At 42.2% G+C, this 18,463-nt stretch overlaps 1 protein-coding gene across 2 annotated transcripts in view; it reads right to left on the reverse strand.

The window, feature by feature from the left end:
- PJA2 (praja ring finger ubiquitin ligase 2) overlaps nucleotides 1-16,749 on the reverse strand; it is a 215,857-nt gene extending 199,108 nt beyond the window's left edge. The window contains exon 1 of one of the 2 annotated variants that reach the window (XM_069226383.1): nucleotides 16,647-16,749. The gene's annotated coding sequence lies outside the window, so the exon portion shown is untranslated. The other variant, XM_069226393.1, reaches the window with a different exon arrangement.
- Between the last annotated feature and the right edge of the window lie 1,714 nt (nucleotides 16,750-18,463).

Consider the following 18,463-nt stretch of genomic DNA (forward strand, 5'->3'; position numbering starts at 1 on the left):
AGTGAGGAGTCCTGCAGGGGGGAGGGCGAGGGAGGTGTGTGCGTGTGTGAGTGTTGGAGAGAGCCTTAGTGCCGAGAAGAAACATGCACTGAAAGTTAGAATTGAAGGATTCTGGCGGAGCTGTGGTGGTTCTCATCAACAGTAGAGTTGAATGTTACACTTGAGGAGCACTGGCTGAGCTCTGTTTTGCTCTCTTGGGTCCAGTATTGGCTTGGCAGTGAGACTGAAAATTACAACGGAGCTGCTGTAATGCAACTGTATGCAAGCAGGGTCCCAGTATTGGAAAGGAAGTGACTTCGCCAGGGTAGAACAGAGGTGCAGTGATGGAGCTGTGCCGAGGTCCTAGAACTGGAACAGCAGTGTGTACTAATTGTAAGAACTGAGGAGCTCTGGCAGACAGCATGTGTGGGGTTCTGGCATGGGCATGGCTGAGGGGCTTGGAGAGTGTGAAGTGAGGTGCACTGATGGAGCTGCATGAGGTCCCAGTACTGGATCAGCAGTGTGTACTGACTGTAAGAACTGAGGAGCTCTGGCAGACAGTGCATGGGGTTCTGGCACAGCTGAGGGCTTGGTGTGTATGAGCTGAAGTGCACTAATGGAGCTGCGAGTGGGTTCCCAGTATGGAGCAGAAGTGGGCAATGTCTCCAAGGATTGCAGAGCCCTCAAAGAGCTGGGTGAGGGGTCCCGGCACTGGAACAGCAGTGGGCATTGAGTGCTTTGAAGGAGGTGCTTTGGCTGAGCTGCATGTGGGTAGCAGAGCTGAAAGAGCAGGGACGCATTGCAAAAGTTTCCTAGGTGACATTAGGTTACATCTGGGGGCAGGGCCTCTGGATGGGGGAACGTTCCTGTATGCTTGGTGGGACAAAAGTGGAGGTAGCAGGTTAATTTAGAAGGCCACTGAATTACTTAATGAGGAAAGGTCAGGCACATCTGACTAAGAAAGCAGGAAATGTCAAGCAGTCACAGTTTATTCCAAAGTTCATGAAAAAATGTTGTGGTGTGCAGATAACACTGCTAATTTTGTTGCAGACCGTGATGTAAGAAACCTTGGGCGGCTAGACTGTAAGCAACGACAAGCCATCCTCCCTAGCTCTCAGCATCATGGATCACAGACAGGTAGACCAAATGTGACCAAGATAACAGTGTGATTCATGGCCTTGTTTACAGCTAAGCTCAGAGGACGAATGCTCTGTAAATGAAAAGGGAAGCTTCCCAGGACAGAAGTAGGAAACAAAGCAAAAATAAAAAAGTCCCCTACAGACCAGATAAACAAGACAAAGCGTAATCAAACAGTAGTTGGTCCCTGCTCCCACACAGATGTAGGAACAAAGAGGCATGACTGACCACTAGCAAGCAAGGATTTTTAAATGACACAAACTAACAAATGAAATACCTGGAAGCACACAGAAGTATACTTAAATGTATACAAGAGGTCGTACACTTGACCTAAGGAGTGAAACTCTGAGAAGAGCCTTATTTTAGTGATATAAAATACTATCTGAACTACAGCTGAGTGACATACAAATGGCTCTTGTTCAGGAAAAATTGGTAAAACGTAACATCAGCAACTCAGAATATTATTTTAGCCAGAAAACATTTGTTAGGAAATGGAGAGACTGTGGTTCAAAGCAGCATTTACAGAAGGAGGATCAGTAAGTCGCCATCAAACCAAACAGATGCTTCGTTGTTCTAGCAGAGCAAAGGAAGCAATCCTTTGTCAAAGCAAGAGCACGAGGCATCCATATTCTTATCACATAGTCCATTTCTTATAATGTAACATCCACAATGTGCCCAATTGGTGTGCAAACATAAAACAAGCAATGGCAAAGCCAACAGGCTTGAGTTGTATTTAGAATCCAAACTAAAGCATTTCAAAATACCTGCTGCTGTGAGAAAAAACATAAAAAACAATTGTTTCCAGTATACAATGCATGTATGATATAAAGATTTAAATGTTAAGATTCAGCGTACTTTTGAGATGTAAAACTGTCCCTGGTTCATTGCCAAAGGATGGAATAGTACACCAGACAGTCAATATGTAGCATGAGGTGAGTGCGAAATACTACTGTGGAAGATGCCAAAGCCCACTCTACGTACATCTTAAGGAGCTGCATAGTTAAGACAAGCCTAAAAAGGGGACAAACCCTTAAAAGTTGCTCAAAGTGGAATTTCAAACTACAAACTGAAATAAACTACTGTAAGATGCTGGCACACAGTACTCAACCGGTGATGTTAAACGTAAAAATCATGACCATGTAAGAATCATGACGTAAGCAGTCACCTAATACTGAAATTTAATTAAACATGATCAAGCTAACGGAAAGTACTGTTTTTGCGTAAATTTTATCACAAAACATTTTCTTCACTGTTTCATATAACACATAATTTATGTCTGAAAGGGGCAAGCACCCACCCCTTCACATTTGCAGATCAAAGGTAAACTTAAATGCCTACAAACAACTTGAACACTTGGAGTAACTTGAAACAACTGTTACATAAGAGTCAATGTCATTGCCCAAGGCCTATGAGCGATATAGCCTCTCCTGGGATGGCTTTAGAAGAAGGAAAGAAGACACTAGAGAAAATAGAGGGAGAAATAGAAACATATCATGAATATCTAATAAAAAGGAAGACAGACAAACTCAGGAAGGACTTAAGACTCTTCTCTCAAGATAGAGTTTACCCCGATTTGAGAGAAAACTTCTGTTCAGAAGAATCAATTAAAGGGCCTAATACCATTCATACCTCATGTAAACAAGCATTTGCAATGCAACGGGTCTCGCATTTCTCAGAGTTAGAGCTATTAGCAGTTGTAACCTCCCAACCGGAGTTTTCTTGCCACATTAAATGGAGAAAAAAAAAAGGAGCGCGCTCGCGCTGCTACAGTTCACTCATAGTGAAACCTATCGGAAAAAGTGCAATTATCTACGTAACCAGCAAAACTGCAATTAACTGTATAACAGGGTCAATGTCAAGCAAAGCACTCAACCTCTGCCAAGCGAGATCGCGCTGCGAAAAAAGATAAAAATTAGTCCACAAACCGGACTGAAAACAGCTAGCCTAGTATGTTTTCAGTACTTGGTCGCTGCGCTCGAGGGGGGCTATCCACCGGAAAAGGCATGACGTACGCATGCCTTCCACTAATGAAAGCAAGCAGATTTTAAAAGGCTAGCCCATGAACCAATGAAAGACACTGACGTGACATGGACGGGGCTTCAAGCTCTTTTCTAACTAGTAAAGCGTCTCGCAAGCGATACGCATGCGCAAGCACATGCTAGCTCAGACTCGACCCTAAAAACAAAGGGTCACATTTTCAGACACCTCTGAATCCGATGGTGAGGGTGGATCCAATAGACATGATCTTATACATGACAACACTACAAGGACTGATGCTCTTTTAGACAACCGAGGGAGGCGGACCAGCCCTCGAGGGCGACCACAGAACAGGAGAGGAAGATTCCATCACCAAATGGATCAATCCCATCAGTTTCTTCAAACAAGGAGACAGCAATATTGGAAAAACAAACTCTAGTGAAATTCTCCCTATTTTTAATCTGACTAATCTACACTTAGAGCAGACCACTTTAGACCTCTTGGGAAAAGGTATTTTGTTTGTTCCTAGCCAAAGAATAAATAAATTTGAACTTATGAAGGATATACAGGTTTTTTTCCGCAAAGTTAGTCTAAAAATTTTTTTCCAGAATAGGGAGACCATCACAGAACGGAATAACCTGCAGTTCAAACCTCCATCTACGTTCACTCCGTACCTAGATCAGGTAGGCCCTGAAGTATGTATCTTTGAGAAAATAGTCTCTAATAACATCAAGCGAGTACTAAGATATGTCCCAGCTCCTATTTCCAATCTCACTCATGAACAAACAGTCTTGAGAGACCTCCAACAAAATAAAGATATCACGAATAAACCATATGATAAAGACAGGGGAATAGTTCTATTGGATACTGGGATGTATAAACAAAAAAATAAAAAAATGGAGGCTACACTTTCTGTTCCAGAACACTACCAAAGGGTCAGAAGTAACCCCATTAAACTTATCTCCTCTAAAATTCAGACTATTTGTGAATGGGGCATACAGAGTGGCGCTATATCTAGATCAGAGTCTGATTTCCCTGTTATGTCAAAGACACAGGACAAATGATAGTAAAAGGTAGAGGGCCTGGGGTTCAACCCTAATCGGGAATTTTTAGTAACATTAGACATTGGGGCATTGTATACCAATATTCCCTAAGAGGAGGCATTTAATGCAGTACAACAATTGTTGATGGAAGAGTCCACCGATGTCCCGGTCACCTTCATCTTGAGATGCCTCAAAATAGTTCTAGAGGATAATTTCTTAGAATTTGATGGAGCGATATTTAAACAAATCAAAGGTGTTAGCATGGGAGCAGCCTGTGCACCGAGTATGGCAAATATCTATATGGGTCTCTTTGAAAGGAAGTATATACACAATGAAGTTGCTCCATTTTTTGAAAATGTTAAACATTGGGGGCGCTACACTGATGATATTTTTTTTCATATGGGAGGGTGATATAGACTACCTCCAAGAATTCACTCAGTGGCTAAAACTATGTGATGACTATCTAAGAGTCACTCCTAATTTCAACAATCCCCAAGTTGAATTTCTAGACATTTTCATATTCAAGGAACAGGGGCATTTACAAGTATACCTGTATACGAAACCTACAGCTAGAAACACGCTTCTACATTTTGAAAGTTTCCCTCTTCGATGCTGAGAGAGCATTCCGTTTAGTCAGTTTCTCAGAATACGGCCGAACTGTAGCAATATAACCGAATATTATAGGAATGCAAACACTTTGAAGGAGAAGTTCTTACAGAGAGGTTAGCCCTATATGGTAACTTGAGAAGCCTATAACAGAGCCAAATACTACAACTGTGACAGTCTTTTCTAAATATATCAAAAGAACGAACAATCTAGGATGGTGTGTGTAGTCAGACATTCAAACATCAATCACAAAGTTCAGAGAATCATCAATACACACTGGAATATACTCAACACCAATGAGGGATATGCGCCCCTTCCCATGTTTGCTTTTAGGAGGAACTTAAATTTATAAAGAAACTGGTTCAAGCCAAATTTAAGAGAGAAAATGAATCCATTCAGAAAAGCATAACAGGAACTAATCCCGTCCTAGGTAACAACCGCTGTGGAGGATGCCACTCCTGTGCTCAAGCTACAGTATCTCACGGGTGTTGCTCAGAACAGGCAGAAAGTTCATTTAAGTGAATATGTAAAAGGTAGAGCTGTCTCAGTAAGAAGGCTCAACCTGGCTAGACTTTAGGTGTGGAACGGAGGGGGGGAGGAGGAGGAAGGATTTCAGTTTGAGAAAAGGAGAATGACTGGTTGAGATGAGAGGTCTACACCCTTTGCAGTTTCTAGGTACCTTGTGAGGGAGGCAGGCATGGACAGATTGGGGGCAACAGTAGGTTCTCAATGGGCGTGTCTGCCTATGAAAGGGAATAGCTGTACACAATCCCAATCAAATCCCAGTATACAGAACAAATGGGCATTTTCACCAACTCCTAGGCACACTTTTACTAAGCTGTGAAGCAGAACACAGAATTTTTTGGGGGGGTTTAACATTCTTTCTTCTTTGAAAGACAAAGGCATCTGAAGTTCAAGGCTGGTCAATAAAATTTTGTTTTAAAAAAATGTTCTTTTGGGGTTTTTTGGAGAGTACTTGTGGCAACCCTTGGAATTTTCTCTTCGCTTCCTTGAGAGTTGAGCAGGGACACCTGCGGGAGATGTACACATTGAATGGGTAATAGCTGCTGCACAGAAAAAAAAAAACATATAGGAGTAACCTCAACAGCACCAGGCAGTAGCAGAGCAGACTAAAGAAACATTAATTACCAATACAGTACAGATGACGTAGTCTATTATAAAGTAAAGTGAGTTTCTGTAACATATGCATGACTACCTGCCGACAATCTTGTGGTTTCATGGCACTATAAACATTAGCCAGTAATAGTACCTAATGAGTAATGCAAGATTTACCAATCTCAGAAAAGTTAATGTCTGAACCTGTCCTGCTGCAATTAGGCAACTAAACTGCATGTTCCACAGAATTTCATGAAGCTAGCATATTATCCATCTGAGAGAGAAGGTCAAAGAGGGAAAGGAAAGGGGCACTTTTACTGTTAACACTGTGTGCTTCTCGAGCCATTGATCTCATTGAAAGTATTAAATATGAAACTTATCCCATACTTGCTATATGCTTCTCTAGTGTTAAATCAGAAGGTCATTGTCAATCTTGACAAAACTTTTATGCAAGGTGTTTGAAACCTCCTTCATCTTCATACAGCCACTCCTCACTGTCATCAGGCCAGAACTAAGTCTGAAATCTTTAACTGCACTCCATCACAGAAGCACCATGAACTACTTCTGTGATTGTGCTACAGCGGAACCTTCATCTCTGAAATTTCTAATCCATCAAGAAACAAAGGAAACTACATATAAAGATCTAGAGTTGCAAGCTGTACCCTCAATTGTGGGAAGAAATGGACTACCTGATGTACAGTCGCTGATACCGTTAAAACCCATGGCTCGGAAAAGTCTATTATGCAGAACTTTATTGCTAGCCAGAGGGACTCAGACTTAGCTCAGGTCAAACTATACAGACCTATTGACTTAGTTTTTTAAAATATTTTTCCTTGCCTTGTCAAGAGTATCTCGGTTCAAATTTTTAAAACTCAGTCTATTTTATATTCCAATGTATTAATTTGAGGGGAAATGGAACCCAGTATACAAAGATAACACTGCTTGTCGACTTTAAGGACACATAACAGAATCCTTCCTTCACGTTTTTGTTCATTTGCCCCAGACTTTACATTTGAGAAGAAAGTACTTGCGACCTATGTTCAATAAGGCAAATCTAAGAACAACCGTGGAGGCTGTTTGATACTGTTTTATTCCTAGGCGATATTATCTATAACAATTTTTTTTACATCAGGCTTCTAAAATACTATCTATCTATTTGATGCTGGCATCTGGTTTTATACTCTGTTGCAAATTTTCACTATCTATATTTAAGCACTCCATCATCATGTGATCATAGATTACAGGTGTCCGTACTTTTCATGACATTTCTAGACATGCTTATGAAAATGAGTTCTTATAGTTTCTTAAAATGCCAACTAGGAAGGAGCCAATTGAAGTAGTTGTTGGAAAAGGGGATACCGTCAGAAATAATAGTGCAACTATTGGATTGTTTATTCGATGTTGCAGTTCTGTTTGAAACACTATTACTGTAACAATGTTAAAGATGCTTTTAATTAGGTGTATAATGCACCAACATTATTATTTGTACTCTAAATGAATTTATTTTCGTTTAGATTCGGATTAAATTTACTTTCAGTGCAGATTTTAACTAGGTTATGGTCCTATGGTCCTTGATCTATACATTTATTACCTACCTACTAATCTCCATTTTGCTCTCCCACTTCTGCAGGCCAGTAATTAGCATCTGAATAGGTGTAAAATGCCTCTCAGAAGCAAGCAAAGGCAGACGTGAATGGGCAGATATGACCCCCTGAACCGGACAGAATATGCAAAGTGGGGCTGTGGGCATTTTTTTTTTTACATTAAAGGGTCATCTCATGCCTGAATGTCAAACCTTGCATGACAGGTCTGTAAGCAGACACCTGGGGTGGGGCACACTTCAAAGAGGCCTCATTTGTCACAGCCAAATGGTAGCTGACACTAGGGCAGGGCCCTCCCTTCCTTCCTTTGTCCCCACACCCCAGCAGGCTCCAACTACAGAAGGCCTCTTTTTGATTTTACAGTGTCAAAGTCTGATTAACAGGTCTACAGGGTTTACATACAAGACTTGAAAGAATGGAAACAGGATGCCAAACAAATTTTTGAATACCCACTTTCTGGTTTCAGAAAACCCTACTTTTTGTTAACACGACCACTGACTGCCACATTGTGCTTCTTGGTGCTATTTTTTTTAAAGATCTTTTTCTTAGAAACATAAGCAGTAAGCAGACAAGTAGGTGACATGGCCTAAAAATTACAAATTGTATAATGATGTCTCTCTCACTCCACTACCCCTCCGCTTCTCAGACTGTGACAACTGGATTGATTCAAGTAGATAAAAAAGCCCCAAGTACAGCCCCAGCATTGGAAACGATGAGACCCCGTCTGTGGTCATTCCATTCGCTCAAAACTTTTGCCCATTTCCGAGGACAACCACAGCTTAAGTATGTCACAACTTTCATATGTGACCTTCTCAGCCAACATTCACCAATCCATGTCTCTTCCAATCTTGCACTTGTGGTGCCTGTGTCACTCCCCATAACTGAGCCACCCCCCATACTCAAGCACAATTATGTTTGGCTACTGCCAGAGTCGTCCAGGTTTGCTCCATAAGGTTTAAGTCAGTTGTGTCCCAGACATTTAAGAGACACCTTTTAGCTGAAGTTGCCATATTGTTCCCACATAGGTCGTTCAAACATGCAACCACCAATTTCCAAAAGTGTTGTATCATGGGGCGTAATGCTATCTGTATTTAACCACTGGCTCTATCTTGATCACTGACTCCATTTTGTGCTTAGCTTAGCTTCAAATGCCATCACACAGGTGGCGCAGGTATTTTCCCTGCACAGCTTGTTAACCTGTTTTCACTCTCTTCACTAGGAAAGATAACATGGAGGAGCAAAGTAGATAAGACTGTACCAGGCTGAGAATGTTTATGGTTGAGCAAGGTACAGCTCAGTCTTGGAAAAACACTTAGATTTGGCCAGTCTGATGCATGTTTTCTAAACAATGACCTGGTACGGCCAAAGTGTGAATTTCACAAATTACTCAAAGGAAGGGGGTTTCTAGAACTTTCCTCTTAATTTTGTTTAAAGATTATAAGGTGTAGAAACTTGACAGCTGGAACAGTAGGTACTCATCTGGGAGTGGACATATTGCCCAGAAATTAAACCCATTGAGGGTGGTCTCCCTTTTGTTTTGGTTGTCCAGGGTTCCACAACCTGAAGTTGGCAGACAAGGGATGATGTCGGAGTCAAGCCCCATGGTGATGCATTTTTTAATTCTTATTTTGGGCTTTACGGAGTGCATTCAAGAACTGCACGGGTGTTGCTGCATTTGAAATAAAAGCTCACATTATTCTTTTTGTTTATGAAACTCTGGAGGTGCCTTATTAAATTAATTAGTCAGACTAAGAGTGCTGAATTCTTTCCATTCCATTCGTTTCATTCCCTCACGGTCTGAAGTAAAGCAGAACACAGGCAACTCCAAATAATGTGGAAAAGGTACCATTGTGCTCACACTGTCTACAGTAGCTTGTGTCAGCTGTCCTCCACATTCTTACCATGGTGGGACATGCTAAGTAAGGCCTATGAAAAATCTTTAGTTGTACAAGGTGGAACCCCGACCTAATGGCTGTCTCCCTTGGGGAGGCGAGGGCTTCAAGCCATCTGTCATCCTCAAGACCCTCCAAGTCCCGGTCCCAATGCTCCCAGAAGTGCTGGAGCACGTCCGATGAGTTATTAATCAGTTATTTGTATGCGAGGCAAGTCGCTTTGCAGGCTTGAGGTCATCTAGCAATCGATCTTCTAGAGGTGAGGACTCCGGGATGTTCTCTCCCTTGGGTAATGCAGCCTGTAGTGTGTGCCTCACCTGCAGGTGGTGAAAGGTCTTGGTTGTAGCTAATTGGTAGTCATGTTGTAGGTCAGTAAATGGGACAAATTCTCCCTTTGCAAAGCGATCACCCACCATGGAGAGTCTGTTTGGGTCCCACTTTGCAAATCTGGGTTGTATCCGAGTGGCCAAAGTGATCCAGCCTCTCCAGCCAAGCATGTGAAGGAAGTGACGTGTGCCAGATGTGGATCGTAAGTGAGGTTGTGGCTTTGAGGCTGGCATGGCGTGGGTCTGGGTATAGGGCTCCAAGGTATCTTCCGACTGGCCAAAGTGATCCAGCCTCTCCAGCCAAGCATGTGAAGGAAGTGCTGTGTGCCAGACTTGGATCTTAAGTGCAGTTGTGGCTTTGAGGCTGGCATGGAGTGAGTCTGGGTATAGGGCTCCAAGGTATCCCCCTGGATGCATGTTTTGTCTATCCGCTCAAAATGCAAGATTGTTAGCTATGTTATGCGCCCAGTGATTGATGGTGGCGAGTTGCACAACTCAGTAGTATTTCTGGATATCTGGGAGAGCAATTCTTCCATCATACTATACCCTTGTCAATTTAGTAATGGCTATTTGTGCCAGACCACCATCCCAAAGTATTATCCTAACTTTTCTCTCTGTTGCTTTAAATTAAGTTGCAAAGACTGGATAAGGTGTGTTGTGCATGGTATAGAGAAAGCGAGGTAAGGCCATAATTTTAAAAAGCACAGCTCTGCTCAGAAGAGACAATGGTAATATCGCTTTAATCAGGTCAGAGGTGGCAGCAAGTTTTTGTCACAGAACAGGTTTGGGTCGGTGGTGACGTGAATTCTGAGGTATTAGAACTCATCTTTGGCGAGTCTCTTGTGCTATTTTTAATTTTGTTTTCCAAATTCATATCTTTAGTTCCCATTACTGGATTATTGTACTTTTGGTGTCAATTTGTTTATTATATTTTCATTTATTTTTCTACTTAGTTTGGGGATTTTTATTGTTTCACATTTCAACTTTATTACTGTTTTAGAACTGAATAAATACTTAACGCATTGCCTTGAAGTTAAGCCAGTGCTATAGCTACCAGGGCGATGAGCTCAGGTTAAATGAGTGACTGAAGTGCTTTATCCAAAGCAAGGATTGTGGTTATTGCTTGAGATGGGTACCTACCCCCCTCAATTAATACCCCAGTTTCTTACATGTCATTAATCCTTTTTAGGTCTCACCTACTAGACAGCATATGCCCAGTCTGTTGCAAGACACCTGTTAGCTTACAGGGAGCTGTGAGCCCACCTATTGCTTACCACTGGTGGGCTTCACCGTCACTCTCATATGCTTACTTCTTATTTGTTAGCATGTTTGGGCTCTTTTGAGTCTGTCCCTCCGCTGGAGCATAGACTGTGTCTTTACACTGCTTGCTTTTTAGGCAATATTTGTTTTCTTTTTGTTTAAGCACTCAACGGCAGTGCATGTGTTTCGAGCTGTCTCCTTAGTGTACTCTTTTCGCTGCTCTTTTGCCTGTGTGCTTCTCTAGAACAACCATCCATGATGCGCTTGCCCTTGTGTGCTCCTCCAGACTATGGTGTTTTCTTACCAGTTTGCTTCTATCCCCTCCCAGCTCCAAATGCTCTCTCTTGCATTTGCTTTTCTCCCTTCGCTCTCTGCGCTACATGTTGCCCTATCCCTCACCCATTTGCTTCCCCCATTCCTTCCCCACACGTGTTGCTTCCAGATCTCCGTAATGCATCAGACCCCAGTGTTGCTTCCCAGTCTCCCACTCCTGCTATTTCCCATGATGCACTTTGTCCCCTGCCTGTGATGTTTCCCCCCTCACCCGCTTTACAGTGTTACATCTGTGCCCTGCAATTAATACTTTCCACACCCACTTTGGGGTGGTGATACTGCAATTCCTCCTATTACCGTTTGTGTGTGTGATGTAATGCCCTAAGTGACCATGGCTATGCCCAGATGTGGGTCCCTTGCTCACTCTGCCACTGGAACCAAGCTACAAAAGACTGAGGAGCCCCAATCGGGGCAAATTCGGACTTATATTGCTTGCATTCTGTTTCAGGTGGACCTGCCCTGGTAGTTCGGGATGTACTGTGCCTATTGGAGAAGGTTAAAGTCTGATTTGCATATGGCTAGTTCTAAACTGACGCGGCATATTGGGCAAAAGAATGATGGGTTGGAATAATCTCCTAAGAGACTGCCAGATATTATACAAATTGCTAGCACACCTCCCATCAACTTTTGTGTGTTTGATGTAAGTGGTGTTCTACTTAGGTTTACTGCATGACTCCATGCCATGTGGATACTACCATTTTCATTTCCCATAACAACACTTACTAGGATTAAGAGCCTGTTTTTTACTTCCGTTTAACTCACTGGGCTATCACACTTGAAAACAATGGTTTGCAAAACAAAAATTCAGGCCCAGAAACTGTGTGTTCTCATGAAAGAGTTACATGGTAACTCAGGGCCTGATTTAGAGTTTGGTGGTCATGGTATTCCTCCATTATCCACCAATCTCCTGGTCCGTCTCCACTATTAGAAGTCAGGAAGCCTGCCAGCTTTTTGTCACTGGCACCAACGACACAAACTTTACTCTGACAATCTGATGGAGAGCAGGTCATTGGAGTAATGGCATCTGGTGCGGCTAAACACTTCGGTTTGAGCAAATTCATCCATACATATGCACCAAAACACTTCAAACATGGGCTGCCAATGTATTCACATGCTCTTATGCACGTATAGGTATTTATGTAGCGCAAACCTAGCATTGAAAGCAATGGAACACTGTACATTACTTGGATGATTGGGAAACGATCCACAAGACCAAGTACAACAAAAAGGGATAACACAAATATAAATCGTACCTTACATTTCACGTTATTTAGGCACACGGAGATTACCCAGAATCACACAATGTGGAGTCAAGTGCTAAGGCCAGGATTCAAACCTGGGACCTCGGGTTCCAAACTTGGCAGCTTTGATCCATACATTAGGGAGGAAATGTGTCCCAGTGGCTAGAGCTGCCAACTTTGAAACTGGGGAACCAGGAGTCAATTTGGCCTCTGTACCATGGATCCGACATCTGAGTTGTATATCAATCACCACACCACATAATTTCCACCCCCTACAGATTTACCTAAAATAGAATTTTAAAAATAAAATTTTAAAAAAAACCTTTGTCACAGAAAATAAAGCGAAACATGTGGTACTCAGTGTAGTAAACACTGATCTCACAAGTTAGAACTTGTTCTGAAGTGAGGAACACTGAAGAGAAGGTAATCAGTCACCCTGAAAATACCCCAGGCCAACTGAGAGGTATTTAAGAAGATGCAAGAATTATCACCGAAATTTTGCACAACACAGAATCAGGGCCTTGTTCACCCAATCTTCATTTTATGAAGATATTCATACATGTACAGAGCTAATTATATAGGAGTCTCAGTTTGGCGTTAATAAGCACACCTTTTTTGTCATAAATTCATAGGTTCTAATAACCCACCACCCATGTCTCTGCGTTGATATTACTTGCACACACAGATGTGTGGATATGTATATATATGTATGCATGTAAAGAAAGTGATCTGGCTCATCTATTACACATTTTTCTGCCTTTTGTACTCCCCAGCTCTGTTTTTGTTCTTGCCCTAACCGTGTATAACAAAGAGAGGCATACCTACGTAACCAAGATCATAGAAAAAGGTCTTCTTGTCCCAGTATTCATGGCCATTTTTCACTTCTTAAATTCCAGCAGGTTTGACTTACTGAACGTTAACAGGGGGTATGTACTTTATTGCACCCCTTTACTACCATGAACCAATAAGAATTGCAATCCATGAACAAACAGGTGTTTGGGCAAGGATCACGATTTAATAGGGCACCAATAGACTGGTCTACAGTCTTAACCTATGTTTCTGCTCCTGGTGACTTGAAACTACCAGCCTGTGGTACATAGTGGAAGGGAAAAACACCCCAAAAATGTCATGATGAACAGTAAATACGGTTCTTTGGAAAATAGGACATGCTGGAGGTAACTTCAGGTTAACAATCTATAGATTTAAATATTTTGTCAACTCTGGGGAATTTACGTGACAGGGACGGACCGGACCCTTCAAACTCTAGTTCATCATCTTGAAGACTTTGTAGCTATTGCTATTTTGAAGGGTTTTTTTTAAAATGGGGACTCTTCCTCAGCCTCTCTTCTGGTGTGTGATTATATGTTGTAGTGTTCAACACAAGTGTTCCTCTGGATCTCTTTTCTGGTGTTGCCTAGTGTGCAAAGGATTTCAATGAATTCAACGGGAGCCCAAAGACACCTAAGATAGAGGACAATTTTACAATAAATTATGGACAGTGGCTGTTTTCTTTTTTGACAGAGCACTGTCAACTGAGGGACAGCTTAGGTGTCTGGGACCTGACCTCTGGGTAGACTGAGAGATAGCTCAAGTATGCAAGGCCTTAGCGTTTAACCATTGAGCAACCAGAGTGATGCCTCTGCCTCTATGATCAGTGCCTTACAGTGCAGCATAAAACAGATGTAAATTTTGCTCTAAGGTGTATCTTGCGTTTTTCACTAAAATTGTGCCTATGTAGGGGTAGCGCACCATACCACCACCACCATAACACCAGCAATCCCTTTGTGTAGCACAAGTAATGCATCAATGCATCCTGCCTTTTCAAATTACTGTAAAATGACAGCAAAACAAACTTTTAAAGCCTTAATATACTGTCAGAGGAAGCTTGGGTCACTCGATAGCTGCATTACTCTGATATTGTGATGAAGAACAATAGGTTATCAATGCAAAATATTTGCACAAGGAAATTAGCTACTTTGTGCACAAGTTACAATGACATAAATCCTTTTTTTCTAGACAGAGTACAGCTATTCACAAACAACCATTACAGAGAATATGTTTATTCTCCACAAAGCAGTTTGTGTAACCAAAACATATTTCTACAAGATTTAAAAACAACCTTTAATATTTTTAGGGAATTTAACACTTTCTGTTCCGTGGGTTTTACAAGACAATTTAAATCACGGTTGCTGTCATAATGGTTGTTGTTTAAAAGCATTATTTCTGTTGGAGCAACCTAGCCCACACATTGAACATTCTATGAGTTCTAGAGCTTCGAGGAATTACATTTGTATCCTTTGCATATTAGCAGGGCCACTTGGATTATGCAAATGTGCAGCCGCTGCATTTTTGCATAATTATAGATTTGAGACATTTTCCACATAATCTATCATCTGCCACATAAAGTGCTGATTTTGACAAAAAAAAAATACTTCTAGCTCAAACGGTTCAGAAAAACGCAGAAATTTGTGTTGCAGCGCAATGGTAGAACATTTGCAAAGGTTGACTGGTCAAATTTTTGTTGCTTATCGCTATATTTGGGTATTAAACTGGTACTACTGAGGTACAACCAATACCAGTGTTAACAAGCGTAAAAGTTAAACAATAATGTTATGCTATTATCACAAAATGTACCACATAAATTACTTAAGACTGCCGCATAATTTGGCCGTTCCCCTGGCGCATAACTCCAGTGGCCATGCACATTAGAATACCATGCATTGCAAAGTAATTGCAAGACAACTAATGTTTTGCCAGTTCATTAGGCCTGGTCTCTTCCTATATGGATTCCTCTCAAATATGCATTGTACTAGAGAGAGGCTCAATAAATGGTGCTAACAACAATTATTTTTTTTTCTATGTAATAAACTTGTTAGTCACGGCAAAGCATTTAACAAGCGGTAATAGTGTCAACAGACTGTCACTTAATCTCCGAAGAAAGTTGAAACAGTCGCATACATTAGGTGTACTAACACACTTAGCTCAAATTTTTCAACCCAGTACATGCGTACAGTGTGCAACATTCTAGTGAGCAGACTAAAACAAACCTGAGTGGATTTAGCTGAATTGTGTACTCCATATAAAAACGGATTAATACAATGCGCCAACAATAACTACTTTCTTTGTATTTAGCACTGCGAATAGTCATGGTATAGCAATTTACAAGCGGTAAGACTACCAAAAGAGTTGCACTCAATCTCAGGGGGAAGGAAAGACTACACAGAAATCAAACATACGGCTTGCCAATCGCAACATCTGGTGTTACCCACTCAGCTCATTTTTTTTTAAACCTGTACATACGTATGTGCTCAAACAGCCACAGGCAACGACACTCAAACAGCAGACTAAACACAGTTTTGGGTAATAAAAAGGTGCGGGTCATATAATTTTTTTCATGAGCACATAGTCCTTTCACAGAAGAAATTCCCTGAGAATTGGCAAAAAGGGTTGCTGTCCTTAAGTAACTTTGCGAAAAAGTATTTTAATGTGTAGCTGTTCTGCATTTCTTGGGTCTGACGGGGGAAGGGAGACGATGTGCTCAGACAAGCAGCTCTTAATAATGCAACGTTTTAGAACATGAAAGTGGGACTTTTTCAGGTAAAAAATGAAGACTGAACTATCACCGTTGACTTCTGATGGAGCAGGGGCAATTTCAGGCACGAGATCGCGAACACAGAGCCATTTCGGCTTAAAACTGGAGGTCCTCCTTTCTGAATCGGGCCTGCTGTCATGTGTGCATGTCTATGGGTGACAGGTGCATGCGTGCGGAAGTCCGAGTCAATAAGCAGCCTACCTGTACTTACTGATGGGGGTAGATACCTGTGGGTTGCCTTTTCCTGTGTGTGGAGAGGGCTGTGTAGTGGGACTGTATACAGTGCCCCGCTCGTCCGACCCTGGTGTAGTAGTTAGGGGTATGAGCAGGGCGGAAAAGGTGACATCCCCAGGGTTTCGAGGATCGGGCCGGTCTAGGCCTGCCCAGTGGCCTGAGGGGCGGAGCTTTACCGACCTGTCCAAAACTCTCCTTCCCTGCTGCCCCAGGTGCTGATCACCGACTACCCAAGGGCCACGAGCGCACGAGCACCCCTCGTCGGCTACCCAGGCCAGAATCCCTGTCTCCTTCCCCTCGAACACCTACCGCCACTCCGGCCTGCTGCTGCTGCTGCTGCTCACCACACTCGACGTCACCGAAGCGTCACCAGTGTTGCCAGGAGGGTTTAAAGAACAAGCACAATCGCTTGGAAAAACGCCCCCAAACAAGCCCAACCCAAATAACAAAGATCGCAGCAGGAAGTTTATGGTCGCACGAGAATCAATTTTACTGCTATTGAAGTTACTGGCCTAGAACATGTGTAAACTCCAGGTGTAGAAGAATAGAGCAGCCCAGGAGGCTTATTTACTATTTAACTCCAGTCTTCCATGTATGCCAATATTAGGGAGTGGTTTCGGCAGAAAAAATTGGGGAGGGGGGGGGGGTCATTTTCCCCATAGTTGCCCCAGGTCTATGCGTGATGTGTTAGTCCAGCTCTGTTTTTTTCCTTCGATTTCTGGGACTTGCAGTCCCATTTCATAATGGGATAAACAAAACTACAAGTTCAAAGAACGTCCTTGGAGTGGAACAGCACATCATGCATGGATCTGGGAAACTTGGCACGGCTGCCAGTCGTACATTAAGGCACAGGCAATTTCAGGCGGAGAGAAATTGGGCCTCAATTTTAAAACAAGTTTCAAATTCCCCAAGTATTTTAAGAAAGGGTTAAAAAGTTGTGATTGAAAAATTTCTTAGCAATCACGACCGAAACTTTCAGTTCTAGTAAGGACATTGGGCGAGGATTTCCCCACCAAAAGGGAGCATCTTTCCAGACCCGCTGCTCCTCCCCAGTATATTGGGGAAATGTTTTTATACTGCTTGATTAGGTTAATGTGCTATTGTATCTAATGGACTACTGTAGGTTTTCAAGTATTGCATATCATTGTTCAGCTTGTATTAGAAATTATTGATTTGTATCCTTTTTTGGACATACATTGGGTTAAGATCACTATTGGAACTAATTTAGTCCAGACTGAGGAATGTTCTATCTGTCTTTCAATGTAGGAAGAGAAGTAATAAGATATGCACACTAAGCAAAATTTGATACTCAGGATTAGTGACAGTTGTCACACGATTCTGCACCCCTTATCGTGAATGATAGTGCCATTAGCTCTCTTGACAAACATGAACTTGTAGCTCATAGGCATTAGAACTACTACTAGTAGACAGAGAGAGTGAAATGCTAAGTAAGGGTTTAGAGCAAATATGAGGAAAGAAGTGCATCTGTGCAATTTGGTTTACCACCGCTGCCACAAAGCATAAAAGGACACCCGTCTCAGGCGTTAGATTCCCAATCTTGTACTAGAAGAAATGCCAGCTTCTTCTTGATGTCCTATAGTTTTTGGACACTCTCAGCAGGCTGGCAGGGCTCTATGCACTCATATTGCCCTCCACTCCTCCAGCTGAAAGTGCATGCTTCAGATGAATTCTCCTCACCTCTGGAGACAGGCTGTTAGATAGACACCAGCCATGGTCTCACAGCAGTACCTTGACTGTTCTGAAGAACTACATACAAGCTTTCATCACTAGCAAATAAGAGAAACCAAGAAAAAAAGCACTAATGGATTGCATCCAAGGAGGTCCAACAGTTGCAAGGAGATCTTCTCATTCGTTAAGGCTTTCACCTCGCCATCAGACACTCTCACCAACATCACTACCTCCCAGCAACTCTGCAACAACCTATCCAACTTCTTCCACAGCAAAATTGCAAACATCTATAGCAAGTCTGCACACCAACTCTACCCCAGAGAACTCATTGCTAACCTACCCACCACCAAACAAGATGGCCACCTGACTAGGTGGACAACCCACACCAGAAACGACACAGCAGCAATCATGCAGACCTTCGACTCAGGGGCCCCAAA

The sequence above is a fragment of the Pleurodeles waltl genome, chromosome 1_1 (genome assembly GCF_031143425.1).
Source record: "Pleurodeles waltl isolate 20211129_DDA chromosome 1_1, aPleWal1.hap1.20221129, whole genome shotgun sequence".
Lineage (NCBI taxonomy): Eukaryota > Metazoa > Chordata > Amphibia > Caudata > Salamandridae > Pleurodeles > Pleurodeles waltl.